General features: G+C 40.5%; 1 long non-coding RNA gene across 1 annotated transcript; it reads left to right on the top strand.

The window, feature by feature from the left end:
* The first annotated feature begins 8,830 nt into the window (after positions 1–8,830).
* Positions 8,831–9,740, top strand: LOC130541600 (uncharacterized). Its single transcript, XR_008955675.1, has 2 exons — positions 8,831–8,994; positions 9,350–9,740. It is a non-coding gene; the product is annotated as an uncharacterized LOC130541600 (long non-coding RNA).
* Positions 9,741–12,909: the final 3,169 nt, after the last annotated feature.

Below are 12,909 nucleotides of genomic sequence, written 5' to 3'. Positions count from 1 at the left end.
TTCAAACAAAGGTGTGCTATTTAAATCAATTCTATACTGAATCCTGTTGCAAAGTGATAAATCATACCTATAATGATTTTACATAAAATCAAAAATTTCATACAGTAGTTCTGTTGAAATAGAATGACATCTTCACCTCTTTCTGAAAGCAAGTTTAAAAGGTCAAGTGTGATTTTGGGTAAAGTATTACATAAGTTTTATTCACAGGACTGCTGTAAATCATTGTTTACTTTTCAAAGTAAACTTAAACCAGATTTGAAATGGTTCCAGAGAAGTAGGCTGCCTGTTGTCTATCACCTTCATTTCCATGGGAGTTGCAAAATACTCACCTAAGTCCATTTTCCAGGGCAGTATTTACAGGGATCAGAAGCAATTCTAATTCTAGTGACGCAGACACCTTATAACCTCCACGCGGAGACCTCAGATCCAGACACTTGCTTGTCCTCGAGTTGAGTTCTCCCTCTCTCATAGGCATTGCTGCTTAATCTCCCTCTCTCATAGGCATTTATCAGTGGGTAGAGAATATATGAGATAGGCAGCACGTGAAACTTTGTCCATGACTGCACTTTTTGGAATGGCCAGGCATTTACTGCATGATTCTTCAATGCCAACTACTTTTCATGTATTATTCCTTTTAATCCCACAAGCCTATAAGATAGGAACTACTATTATCCTCATCTGTCAGATGAGGAAAATTAGGCTTGGAGAAGTTAAATAATATGTCCAAGGTCACTTGGGAATTGGTGCAAACAGAAGCCAAACCAATATTCCTCCTACTATGATATTCTGCTGTTAAAAATTTAGCATCCTCCAGGGTAGAGAGGCACAAGCCAAAAAGAGGCTTGACTATGATCTGGATTTTGGAGATGAGGGAATTGTGACAGAACTGATTACAGCTGTATAGTGTTTCTGTGTTACAGTAATGGCTCCACATTCCTTTTTGGACATTAGGTACCATGTGGTACTTCCTGGCTGGCATATTTAATTGTTGGTAGAAGACCTCCAGCAACACTGTCTTCTCTGGTGAAGTGATCAGCCATCTTGAAAATACATGGTGAAAGGGAAGTAAAACAAGATCAAAAAGCCTATCCTGGACAGTCACCTGGACTAGCAGTATACACTATGGGAGGCAGAAATAAGATTTTATTAAGTTAAAATTGTGATTTTGGGGGTTATTTAATATTACAGCACTGTCATTCTTATCCAGGCTAATATGAGGAAGGTAACTGCTCCTTTTGTATAGTATTCATTATTTTGCAACATAAAGTCTACAGAGCAAGCTTGTGATAACCTACAGAAGAATGTGAGAATTAGGGCCCACACCCACTGAGTTTTAATGAAAACACAGTTTTCATCTCCATTTTGACACTTAGGTATGTGCAAATGTGCCTAGAATAGAACTGGGATTTCCCCTTTTCTAGATAAATAAAACCCTAATTAGTTGACTTTTCTGGTCTACTTCAAACCATTGTTTTTGTGTCATATCATTTGTTTATTCTTGATCTTCATTTGCTTTTCCTTTGCCCAAATACTGTGGCAGAGGAAGCTTGCCATATGTTTTATGAATTAACCAATAAACTCATTTATCAGAATTATTATTTGTTCATTATAGACAATCCTCATGAACCCATTAGGGCAAGACCAAGGGAAAAGTAAGCACAAATCTCAATTACTCTGCTTTGGCCCAAATGCCTTCTGTGTTCAGATAGTTTAGTGTCAACAGGTTATGGGGTGTGTGTGTGTGTGTGAGTGTTTTCTTTTTAATCAGTTCCTTTCTTTGAAATAGCCGACTTTGCTTTCACACATGATCAAGTTGTGAAGTTTTATTTTGCATGAAAAGAAACTGAACTGAAACTGAAACTTCTCTACCAGTTATTCAAATGGATTATTTTATGCCTCATTAGCATCAATTATCTCTAGAAGGAAGTATGGTAGGACTTTAAATGGGTTACTGCACTACAGCTAACAGCTGGAAACAAACTATGCTTCAAGCAAACAAATGAAAATAGCAAAGAGACTTTAACCTGGGAGCTTACAGAAAGAGACTGATGAAGGGAGGTTGCAGACGAAAAGTCTTGTGGAGCAGTGGAGGCAGTTCCAGTTCTCCACGGGGTCTAAGATGTACACTTGATAGAAGTGCTTGGCACCTGGTAATGAGTTTTGTCCATTGATGCTGATAAGAAATGCTAATATATTTTATAGAAGGCTTAGCAAAGGATGCCTCATAAAAGGGAAAAGTGTCATTCTATAAAAAGTCAGTCTCTTTTTGTTTTAGACTATTTTCTGCTGCTATAACAGAATACTACAGACTGGGCAGTTTATAAAGAAAATATATTATTTGACTAATTGTTCTGGAAGCTGGAAAGTCCATGATAATGGTGCCGGACATCTGGCAAGGGTTATCCCATGGTGCAAAGTGAAAGGAAGAACAAGCCAGCAAGCGAGACTCAGGGAGAATAGGGGCTGAACCCTCATGATAACAAACCCATTCCTGTGATTAATCCATTCATGAGGGCAGAGTCTTTAAGACTGTATCACCTTTAAAAGATCCCACCTCTTAATACTGCCACAATGACAATTAAATTTCAGCATGAGTTTTGGAGGACACATTCAAGGCAGTGTATTTTTTAAAAACTTGAACAGTGTTTTTTTTTTTTTTTTTGAGACAGTGTTTTGCACTGTCACCCAGGTTGGAGTGCAAAGGTGTGATCTCAACTCTTTACAACTTCTGCCTCCTAGGCTCAAGACATCCTCCCACCTCAGCCTCTCAAGTAGCTGGGACTACAGATGTGCACCACCATGCTGCCCACTAATTTTCGTATTTTTTTTTTTTTTTTTGTAAAGACGGGCTTTCACCATGTTGCCCAGGCTGGTCTCAAGCTCCTGGACTCAAGAGATCTACCTTCCCAAAGGACTGAGATTACAGGTGTGACCCAACGCGCCCAACCCAGTGTTTTTTTTTTTTTTTTCCTCATGTGCTTGACGCTGCCGGTTGCTAGGGATGTAGGGACAAATAAGGACATAGGTGAAAGATGTGTGTTGTAACTTCACAAAGTACTCTAATGTACACTCTATCAACTGGGTGTCAGTCAGGAAGCAGTTAGCATGCTCACATAGAGTAGAGTTCAATAAAGAAACTATTTATAAGGGAGTCACCACAGTGAAGCAAAACCAAGATAATATAATATCCCAGAGCTAGTAATAGCAGGACATCACTACCAAGAGGAGGGACTGGTTACTCGTCCCCAGACAATATATACAGTGCGTAGGGCATCCCGTGGAGAAAGTCATTTGACAGGAGCCCCGGAGCTTCCCAGGGAGGGAGCACATCTCCTGCTAGTGCCTCCATTTGCCCAAACAGAAGCCCAAGGATGAAGGAGCGTTGATGGAGGCCCTCCAACTGAGCTTCATGGGGCCCGAGTTGGGGGAAGAAGGGTGGGGCAGAGTGGATATAGAGGGACAAACAGAGGCTGTCCAGGACATGGACATTAGCTCATGGGTATTTACAGTGACCCCATAATAATAATTGTAATAATTGACCTGAATCGAGGGCTTCCTATGTGCCAGGCAGTGTATCAGGGTTTTACATCTCATCAAATCTGTACAGCAACCTTATGAAGTGGGCCTCATTATTCATACTTTCATCAAGGAAGACTTCAAGGCTTGCAGACATTAATTTGCCCTTTCACCCAGCTAAAAGTAGCAGAGCTGTGATATGACCCAAGGAGTCTATTGCTAGAGCCAGGGTGCCTGGCTGCCTGTTCATTTTTCACTTAGAGAAACAGAAGCTTATACAGTTTAAGGGACTGATTCAAGTTAACATGGCTGTGAAATGATGATCCTGTGATAAGTTCAGTTTTTCCTCTAAGGCTTACACTTGTTCCATGATATCTTGCAGTTGTGAGGGAGGTGGGTAAGATGGGATCATGTGAACACAAGGCAATTTGAGCTGAACAGAGGAGACTTGAGTTTGCACTGTTTTCTCTGTCTGAATTTGTCTGTTTTCTTCAGGCTAAGGGAGTAGCGTGAGTGAAATCAGGAAGGTGAAAAGTGTGGTTATATCCGGCTAGAGTCAGAAGAGAAGAGGGTGGTAGAAAGGCTGCTAGGCGCAGCCTTTAAGAGATCAAGGGAGTAAAAGATGCCACAGAAGCCAGCTGCCTAAAAGGGGAAGAATTCAATGAAAGGAGAACCAGGAGAGGCTTAGAGGGATTAAATTATATACCCAAGAAAATAACGACAGGAGCAGAATGACGTTTATCTCACTTAAAAGTATTGTTATTTTTAGGAAAGCACACAGCCTGCCTTTATATATGCCCCTATTCCATATCAGAAGTGCTGGAATTTTCTAAAATTCCCCACCCTTCACTGATTCTCAGCGAGAAACCTGAAGAGGCTAGATTCTGAGTTGTCCAGTTGGAATGTTCCATTTTCCTACGACTCCCCTAACTCCCTTCTCCCTACCTCGTCTCCCATCCTACCACACCTTCCAAATTGTGTTTGAAATAACTTCATTTTCTATGGGTTGGTATCCATTTATCCAACTGATAGCTGAGACCCACCATGCTGGGCATTGTTTCTAGGTGCTGGGGATACAGCAGTGAACAAAACAGAAATCTCTACCCTCAGGAAGCTTAACTTCTTCCAGGAAGAAAAAATGTAAAATGTACAGTCTAGTGATAAGGGCAATGGAGAAGAAAGCCAAAGGAGATTTTGATGGAGGTTACAATTCTGAAGACAGGTGAAGAGATGACATTCAGAAAAGGCTTAATGGATGGGAAAGGAGGCCGTGAGAATATCTGGGGAAAGAACATTTCTTAGGGAACAGCAGAATCAAAGGCCTAAGGACTCTGGCTTTTACTCTAAGACATTCAGTTATTTCCCCAGAGAAAATACGTGACTGGAATTAAGTTGTAAAAGGCTCGTGGTAGCTGTTGTAAGAATGGGCAGTAGGTGGGCAAGTCCAGAAACAGAGACCGGCTAGGATGCTATTGCAATAATGAAGGGGAGAGATTATAAAAGCTGTGTTGGATGTGGTGAAAAGGTCAGCTTCTGGATGTATTTTGAAGGCAGAGATGACAAGATTTGCCCCCAGATAGAATGTGGGACAGAGAGAAAGAGGTGTCAAAGATGAGGCCATGACTCTTGTCCAGGAAACTGGAAGGATGGAGTAGCCGTTTTCTGAGTTGGTGAACACAGTGACGAGGCAGTTCACTTTTGAACACGTTAGGTTTGAGCTGCCTGTTAAATGTCCAAGGAGAGATGCTGAATAGGCAGTGGCTATTAGATACTGGAGTCTCCAGTTCAGGGGAGGGATGCATCAGCATGTAGCTGTCACTTAAAGCCATGAGGCTTCTTGAAGGGGTGTACTTGGCTAAGCGCTGATTTGGAAGCACTCCTGCCTTCAGAGGCAATGAAAATGAATGCAACAAGCCATGGAAAGAGAGGTTTGGATAGTTGTAAATCAGAGTTCACAAATCTTACCCTAAGGTGGCAGCTACCTCTCAGATCCAGCTGATTTCTGCAGTGCTAAATGCACAAGCTGGCCCAGTGGGATCAGAACTCCCCAACAAAAGATATTTTTCAGCCCCCTAATTGGTGACCTCTGCCATACAGGCTGGAATTTGGAAATGTGGTTTTGTGTTTATTCCTCAAGCCTATAGTGCCATTTGATCAGCCTCTTCTCTGCTCACAGGCTCAGGGTTTTCACAGTATCTAATGCTTGATGTTGTGCCTGGGTTCTCCTTTAATTCATAAATCTGGGCTTCACCTTCCAGAGGACCAGCTGTGTGCTGAAAGTGGCTACTATTGGCTCATGTAAGCCAATCTTAGATTTTCAGGAATTTTGTAAAGATGGATGATAAACACAACCATTTAAAAAATTAAATTATATAAACTTACAGTTATGTAAATTTTATTAAAAACAAGGTCAAAAATACTCAAAACTTATCACTTACTACTTATTTTACTACATTTTATTATTACATATACTCCTGGGATTTTTTCCTTCAACTGTATCTGTGTTCTGGAAATACTACATAATGGTGTATCTCTTCCCAACTTTGCTTCCAAGAACTTCATGTTGATAGCTTGAAATGAGCCATGTGGAAGTATTTACACCAAGGAAATTGTCGAACAATACAAATCAGTCCTATTTTCCCCAGAGAGCCAGTTTTAAATCTTTACCAGCATACCACTGTACAAATGTCACCTTTGGGACTGCATCACAGCTGGCTGATAAAAACTAGAAATGACAATGATAGACAGACACAGAGGGATAAGTTCAGATGTACAATTCCTAATTCCTGACAGGATATTTACCTGATGATTAAAAAAATAGGTCAAAGAAATTGTTACATGCATCTTCAGAGACTGGCTTTGAAGCAGCCACATCTACAATCTGCACCTCCTGCTTTTCCAGTAGCGATGACAAAGATTGATGGGATAAACAACAGAAGGTCAACAGAGCCATGCCCCAGGGAATTCCCTGGATAAGAGCTTGACATTTTGAGTCAGTGTTTTCTGACTTCCACCCAATGACATACCCTAATATAAAAATGCAATTGAAGAGTACATCATTTTTCCTCAGCATTCAAGGAGCAGGTAAAGAGAGATAATGTATAAGCAGGACAGTGGAGAAATGATTCTTTAGGGAACAAAACATATATATTGCACGTAAAAAACTCTGTGCCTTTGTAATAAATTTATCTCCAACCATCAAGGAAGGCTTCAGGTTGGGCGTAAGATAGCTCTCATGTAGGTAAAACCAAATGAGGCTCACTTTCTCCTTCCAGGTTTCCTGAAGCTAACCTTTTTCCTTCCTTTTTACATGCCCTCTCCACAAATAGAGTTGGTAAAAAGTATCTGTTACAATGACCCGGGCTTTACCATCCATGGCAAATCTTTCTAAATTACAGGCCTTTCCTCATAGAGACCATTTACGGTGGGCATAATACAAGGCTGTGTTCAACCATGCCACTCTTTGAACTAGCTGCACCATGTTATTACCACACTAAACTGGAGTGGCCAGTTTTTCTATAAATAAATATTCTCCTTGCTGGGCAGATGAAAACCCTTAGTAGCAGTTCCTACATTATTGATTTGCTCGTTCCTAGCTTCTCTGCTGGGAATGTCTTTTGAGTTGTTTTGAAAAGAGAAGTCTTGTAAACACTTGACTGTTGCTGGACTCAAGAAAAATCCGATTAGCAGGGAATCAACAACATTATTACTCAGCTGGGTTCCCTGTAATTCCTCCATCTCTGGGCCAGGTGGGTGGATAGGGGTGAGGAGGTTTCAAAGAGATTGTGTGTTCTTCCTGGATTCCATTTGTTTCTTTGCAACAGTCTTTTAATTTTTGTGGTGTTGGAAATGGAGCTAATAATGACAATTTGAACACAACTGGCTTCCTCTCTCTGAAGGATAACAAAGCAGAGATTATTGGCTTTGACCAGACAAAAGTGGTTAGAAGTTTAATGAGTTACTCTTTGAGACTCCTCAACACCCACAGAAAATAAAGTCCAGGAACTCACTAGGAATAGGATAGCTCCTCACACAGCCTCCTAAGACCGTAAATACATTTTACCTTCAGGGCAGTGGTTTTGTTATTGCTGTTTGTCTTGTTTTCTTTCTTTATAAAACACTATAAAGAGATATGTGTATTTGAGATATTAAAAGGTAGGATGTCTTGTAAAAGCCTCAGATGCCATCTGAATTCCTTCACTGCCATCTCTTGGGTTTCTGCAGCTATATCCTCTGACCCTGGCAACAGCTTCCTGGCCAGGAGACCCTGGCAAAAACCTGTGCCACCAGAGTCAAATCAGCTCTGTGGATTACAGCTGAGTTCTAATCTTTCACACTCGTTCCGATGTTGGTGTCTTATAAACTGGCTGTCTCACACACCTCTATGCTATTACCTGAATTCTCAGTCTCTTCACTCTTGCTTTAGGGCTTAGCTGAATATGCTGTCCTAAGCCAGACTTCTCATGGTTGGGTTCCTGCTACCTCATAGCACCCTCTATTCCTGGTAGGGTCTACCTGCCTTACTGGGCAGCATGTGGCCACTGATGGCTACATCTCCTGCCATGTGCCCAACTGTTTGGCCTTTTACCCATTATAGCCTGATTCTCAGCCCTGCTACACATATGACTCACAAGAGAGGTTTTAAGAAATACTTATGCCAGGGCCCCACCCCTAAGAATTCAGAGTCAGTTGGTCTCATGTGATATTGATATTTTTAAATGAAAGGTTCTTGTTATGATCTCAGCTATTTAGGGTGTTACCTCGTAACACCCCTAAAATTCATATATTGAAGTCCTAACCCCCAGTGCCTCAGAATGTGACTGTATTTGGAGATAGCATATTTAAAGAGGTAATTAAGTTAGAATGAGGTTATTAGGGTAGGCCCTAATCTGACTGATGTCCTTCTAAGAAGAGGAAATTAGGACACAGAGACAGACACGTGGAAGAAATGTCATGTGAAGACAGTGAGAAGACAGCTGTCTATAAACCAAGAAGAGAGGCTTCAGAAGAAACCCGCCCTGTGAACACTTTAATCTCAGACTCCTATTCTTCAGAATTGTGAGAAAATAATTTTCATTTAAGCTTCCCAGTCTGTGGTACTTGTCATGGCCACCCTAGAAAACTAACATAGTCCTTAAATAGATTCAATAAGTAGCCAGGAGTGGGGACCACTAATCTAGTGGTTCTCAACCATCAAGTCACTTGGAGGGTTTGTTAAAGCACACATTATTGGATCCTACCCTCAAGGGGTCTGGCTCAATATATATCCTGGCCTGACAATTTGCATTTCTATCAAGTTCCCAGTGATGCTGACATAGCTGGTTCTAGGACCATATTTGCAAATCACTGCACCAATTTCTGTGTTGTGGTTGGTTTTTGAGTCTCCAGCTTCACCTCTCAACTCCTGCCACTTTATGGAACACCCTCAGTGCCCAGGGGTCTCTTGTCCTTGGTCCTGGTTCTCCCTGGGCTGCCTTGGTAAGTTACTCTTGATTCATACACATATTTCTTAGAAATGTGGAAAATTTTTAGTGAAAAAAACATGTCTGGGAAGAGTTACAATCTCAATAATCCTGTATATGTGTTTGTGAATTTATGTATCTTTCTACAAAGAGTTTCAGACAACTACTAAAACTTGGATGAACTGGGTCACTGCACATATGAAGATCTGAATAAAGGTTTAAATCTTAATACATTAATATTAAATGCATTTTATAGTTTCTGTGGGATTAATACTTACTAGGTATTAAAATATTTTTTTCTCGATTTATTAACATTTGCTTTGAAGAGCCAATAATAATAATAATAATAATAATGCTGTTTCATATTGCAGAGACTTTGCAGTGTGCCAATAAGAGGATGTATATGAGACCCTTACTCATGTACTTTTCTCTTGTGAAGCTAATCACACTGGACTTTTAAGTCCTTTCTTCCTGACATTCAGTCTTTGACTCTGAATTAGCTGAGGCATGAGAAGTTCACCACAGGAAGGTCCTGCCCTTTGTTTGCTCCTAAAGGTTCCTTTAAAGTTCAACTTGACCAACACACCATTGCAAGCACTCCAGAGGAGAAGACAGCCTTGCTGTGTCCAATTCACTTTAGTTTGTAAATTTCTTGTCAGTCACTTTTATGGCCCCACTGAATAGGACAGTGTGAAGCATGGATTAAGTATGCAATAAATGGTTGTTGAATAAATCAGAAAATTAAATGCATTCTGCACAGAATATGCTATTTCTCACCTTTGTGCCTTTGTGTATGCTCTTCCTTCTCCTGGGCTGCTTGACCCTATTCTTTACCTAACTTGGACTTCAAGATTTAGTTGAAAAAGTTATTATGAACAGAGCTTAGGCCCTAGCGGAGTCCATAACTGTGCTTTTTCTCCCATTTGCTTTGAAATTCAGTGGCCACTGATTTAGTAATCCTATCAATAAGATAGGATCCTATCAATAAGATCAACCTTTAGAGAGTCCTGTGTAAAATGCAGTCACATGGATAATCTTTCATCTTCACAAGAGTCACCTGGTGGTGGGGGCGGGGAGGGGAACGCTTTTAAACACTACACTTTTCAGCCCCACCTAAAACCGTTAAATCAGAACATCCAGAGGTGAGTGCTGCAAATTATCGTCTTATAAATGTCTTTGTGATTTCAATGTGCAGCCAAGATTGAGAATCACTGAGTCAAAGGGTCCACATCTATGGCACCAAACATCAAACATAAGTCTTCTTTTGATGAAATGAGCTCTTACAACCTGAAAGAGATTTGAAAATAGTTCGGAAAGCTCTCTTCCAATCTTGGTCTCTCTGCTCCGTTTTCATTTTTGTTTCATTTCCACTCCTCCAGGTTTCGGCTCTTCTCCACAGCTTGGAACCCAGTTCCTCCACCTGCTTCCTAGACTAAAACAATTTCAGTCCCCTCTTACTTCCTCCTGTTTGCTTCCCCAATTACCATGAGCTCAGCAAAACAGAAATAAAAACTATTCTCCAATCAGCTCTTGGGATATCTCAGTCCATCCCAACACTAGTGTTTTAACTACCTTTTCAAAGAAAGTAAGTCACTTGAGAGAAAGGCTTGGCATGTCTTTTTAATCTTTGGTTACAATCATTCAACAAATGCAAGCCCATTGCTTTCTCGGCGATAAGTCTGGAGGCATAGATGATGTAGGGATTTGTAAATTGGGTTAAATATTTTGTAGTCTCCTTATTGGGGGCCCTTGAAACGTTCTGTACTGCGGAGATACAGGTTCAGAGAAGCATTTGCAAAAAATAACAAGGGCTGCAAGTAAATTCAAGGGGACTAAGAATTAGGAGACTATTGGAGACAAAGATTGGAGTTGTGAAAAAACAAATGGGAAAATATTTTAGATATAGCATCTATAAGGCAGCTTAAGATGATACAATACCCCATTCTCTGTGTTGTTGCATTCCATGAGGGAATTAGATGTCACTGTACATGGCGCTTCCAGATTTTAAAATATGTTATGAAATAAGAGTATTTTAATATCTTCTTAGAGTGTACAATTTATCACTTCTTAGCCTTGCTTTCCTTTTTAAATTAAACTGAACTTGGCTCTTAAACAAAGAACGGGAGTAGGGAGCCAATGGTAATTAAAAATAAACTGGATTTCTCCTTTTGATCAACACTGGTTTCTGATGTAAGTGTTCTGCAAACACAAAAAATGTTTTATATCCAACAAACAGTTAGAGGTTTTAAGTCAGCTGGAAGCAAAAACAAAAAAAATTAATATTAACATATCTCATCTTTTTCTTTACTCTGTTGCTTTGTGCATATCTCTGCATGTGTTCATTATAATTTGAGATCTTAAAAGTTGTTAAATCAATTGACACCTGAGAGTTACAATGTAGTGCAACTTCTAGGGGCTGTACATCACATTTCACGCATAGATTACTATTCAGGGTTCACTAAACTTCCCGGCATTCAAAGCCTTTTCCAGTGAAATCTTAGAGGAGTTCGTGGAGTGCCCTGTGTAGCCATTTTTAGGTTGGCCATGTTACAATATGCCTAGCACAGTCCTAATTTATGCCTGTAACCCTAGCCTAGTTTTAACCTTGCTCCTGTCATTTTCAAAAGTTTCCTGATGTAGACTATGAATCATTTGATCATCCTAGCTGTGAAGGATAGAACAAATACTTGTGTTGTGAATGGGCCAAGGTTCTCTAAGAAAAGACAGTTCACTTTTCCTTTCCTTCATCACTCTCTGAGTAACTGAGCTGTGTGAGGCAGGATCATGGGCTTCAGGGAGTTGGGATTGGGAATGGCCAAAGGAAAGGAAATTGGGGTAGCAGGGGAAGATTAGAGTTCCAAGACTAGATTTCTCAAGTTATTCATACATGATAGGAGTTATAAGAGAGCAAATGAAGTTTACTATTAATAATATACCAGTGGATCTGGGCAAAAATATTGAAATAGGACATTCACTTGTGCTGAGAACCAATCTTAACATCTCACTGGCAAACTAAGTTAGAAACTGCCTAAAATTCCAGCATATCAATGATAAAAATCAGGTCAGGCATGGTGGCTCATGTCTGTAATCCCAGAACTTTGGAAAGCTGAGTCAGGAGGATCACTTGAGGCCAGGAGTTGGAGAGTAGCCTGGGCAACATAGCGAGACCCTGCCTCTACAGGAAAATTGGCGGAGCATGGCGGTGTGCACTATGTCTCAGCTGCTCAAGAAGTTGAGGCGGGAGGACCACTTGAGCCCAGAAATTCTAAGGGGTCAATGACATTTCTGAAGGTGAGAAGTCCAGGGGACAGGAAAGCCAAGTTGGGTGGAAACCTAAGCAGGCAGGCAGCATAGGGAGAGGAAGGAACTGGCCTCAGCATCAGTGAGCTGGCTTTTATTCTCATGACTTATCCTCTGGAGCTAATGACTCCAGCAATCTTAAACAAGTGGACTAATCTCTCCGTGCCTTGATTTTCTGATCTGGGAAATGAGAAGAATCAAGCTTTATTTCACTATACCTCTGACAAAGATACTGTTTTACTTTATAACTGGAAATCTTATTTCAGTATTTTTTTTTCTAACCAGAAGCTTCTGAAAGAGAAGGAGGAAATCTGTGTCCCTCAATTATTTATGGAGCATTTTCTTAGACTAGGTTTCCCCTGGCTAGACTGAAACTTACTACTGCTTGTCGAAAAGAAACCTCAAAATTGTGTTGTATGTATTTTCACCTTAAAATCCATTTTGATTCAGATGACGTATGTACACACCTACACAAATAATGACATTGATTTTATTTTTTATTTTATTTTTAGAGATAGGGTCTCACTCTTTTGCCCAGTTTAGAGTGCAGTGTTGCGATCATAGCTTACTGCAGCTTCAAACTCCTGGGCTCAACTGATGCTCCCACCTCAGCTTCCTGAGTAGCTTTGAC

This window comes from Pan paniscus, chromosome 5 (genome assembly GCF_029289425.2).
Source record: "Pan paniscus chromosome 5, NHGRI_mPanPan1-v2.0_pri, whole genome shotgun sequence".
Taxonomy (NCBI): Eukaryota; Metazoa; Chordata; class Mammalia; order Primates; family Hominidae; genus Pan; species Pan paniscus.
This window is presented reverse-complemented; position numbering and strand designations above follow the sequence as displayed.